Here is a 2,682-nt window from a genome sequence, read left to right on the forward strand (position 1 = left end):
AACGTCCCAGTCCTCGGGGATCCGAAGCCGGTGTTCACACCAGTAGAGCCCGTGAAAGAAATCAACATAGGAACGGAAGAAACCCGAAGATGATCAAAGTAGGGACCATAATGGACGAAAGAAGAGAAGATTCCTTAACCAAATTACTTAAAGAATACGCGGATGTATTCGCCTGGAAGCTAGGAGATATGCCGGGGATTGACCCGAAAATAATCCAACACGAGCTGCGCATCAAACCAGGCACGCCACCTTTCAGGCAGAAAATAAGAAAAGTTGCACCGGAGTACCATAAGGCAGTGGAAAAAGAACTTCGGAAACTACTAGAAGCGGGTTCATCAAAGAAGTCAAGTACCCTACATGGATCTCCAACATGGTCGTCGTTCCTAAGAAAAATGGAGGGGTTAGGATATGCATCGATTTTACTAACCTCAACAAGGCATGTCCAAAGGACAGCTATCCCCTGCCAAGCATAGATCAGCTGGTTGAAGCAGTAGAAGGATACGAAGAGCTGTCTTTCATGGATGGATATTCTGGTTACAACCAAGTAGCCCTGGCAGAAGAAGATCAACTACACACAGCATTCTACACCCCACATGGCCTTTATTGCTATACTAGAATGCCCTTTGGACTTCGAAACGCAGGGGCAACATACCAAAGAATGGTCGATGCTATCTTCAGGCCATGGATTGGTAGTACCTTAGAAGTCTACGTTGATGACATGCTCGTCAAAAGTAAGCTGCGCAAAGATCACCATCAGGATCTGAGAGATATCTTCGAAGCAATGAGGAAACATCACATGAAAGTAAACCCAGAGAAATGCACCTTCGGTGTCACTTCAGGGAAATTCCTCGGATATCTGGTAACAAAAAGGGGCATTGAGGTAGACCCAGCGAAGATTCAAGCCATAGTAGAAATGCCATCCCCGAAGAATTTAAAAGAAGTGCAGAAGCTCAATGGGTCCATAGCAGCCTTGGGCAGATTTATTGCCCGATCCTCGGACAAATGCAAACATTTTTTCAATATTCTCAAAAAAGGGAGTAAGTTTGAATGGACCGCAGAATGCGAAGAGCCTTCCAAAAAATCAAAGAACACCTGGCTTCAATTCCAATCCTGCAGAAGCCTGATCCTGATGAGGTTTTGGCATTGTACATAGCAGCGACGGAAGACGCAGTTAGCGCAGTTTGGTCAAAACCAATACGAAGATAGAACACCTATCTATATGTCAGTAAGACCCTCAATTCGCGAAAGGAACTACACGAAGATCGAACAACTTATCCTAGCATTGGTATGGGCTACTCAAAAGCTGAGAACCTACTTCCTAACTCACTTCATCCGGGTCCCATGCAAAGCACCACTGGAAGCAGTCCTTAAAAGCGCAGGAAAAGTGGGCAGAATAGCCAAGTGGAACACCCACCTGGACCAATTCAACATCATTCATGAAATTCAACATTCCCGAAAATCCCAAGTTTTGGCGGATTTCTTAGCAGACCTCCCCTGGACAACGACGAGAGATTAGGGAATACCAGAAGCCGAGGAAGAAAGCAAGGATCCAATGGATATCCTCGAACCCGCGAGTCAAAGACAATGGGAAGTCTTCGTCGATGGTTCCAAAAATAAGGAAGGAGCAGGAATAGGCATCGTCATCACCACCCCAACCGGAGAAAGGATCGTACAGGCACTCAGGTTAGAATTCAAAGAGCATACTAACAACATCGTCGAATACGAGGCAGTCGTACATGCCCTCCGTTAATAATAGAGATGGGGGTAACCGATGTAAGACTGACAAGTGATTCGCAGCTTGTCATACGGCAAATAGGGCTCGAGTACAATGTGTACGACGACACCCTCTCAGCTTACATGGCCTTGGTCCAAACATTGGCATCACAAATTCCGAAATCAAGTTCCGGCACTTATGCAGAAGGGATCTCAGGCACGCGGATGCCCTAGCATATATATCATCCATGCTGAAGGACAAAAGCGTCGAAGCTATTAAATAACAAGGGTATACGAGCCTTCGATTGCATCACAATTCTCCTTCGCTACCAATCAAGATACAGTGGAAGAAAATATCGAAGACCAGGTAGGAGAAGACATCCATAACGATTTTGACGAAGAAGATATCCTGTCAAGAGCAAATCAAGACGAAGATTTCAGCAACGAAGATGATTGGAGAAGGTGATCCATGCGTTTCTCAAGAAGGAACTTACCCGCGGATCATAAACAAGCCAGGAAAATACTCTCCAAAGTAGGAAGATATGACCTTCGGGATGGAATCCTGTACAAGAAATCCTTCCTCGGACCGTTACTACGCTGCTTGTCCAGGAAAGAGGGGCATCGAATTCTAAACGACATCCATTATGGTGACGCAGGGAATCATAGCGGCATGAGATCACTAGCCGACAAAGCAAAAATGCAAGGATATTACTGGCCCACAATGATACAGGATGCCGCAAGAATGTCCCGACGATGTGAAGAATGTCAGCGTTTCGCCAAAAAGATACACGCGCCAGCAACAACGTTAAATTCTGTAGGTAGCCCGTGGCCATTTGCAAAATGGGGCATAGATATCGTCGGGCCTTTCATCGAGGATCAGGGAAAAGACGATTTTTGATAGTAGCCACGGACTACTTCAGTAAATGGGTGGAAGCTAAAGCCTTAGCCAGGATCAGAGACGTGGATGTG

This window comes from Papaver somniferum, chromosome 7 (genome assembly GCF_003573695.1).
Source record: "Papaver somniferum cultivar HN1 chromosome 7, ASM357369v1, whole genome shotgun sequence".
Classification (NCBI taxonomy): domain Eukaryota; kingdom Viridiplantae; phylum Streptophyta; class Magnoliopsida; order Ranunculales; family Papaveraceae; genus Papaver; species Papaver somniferum.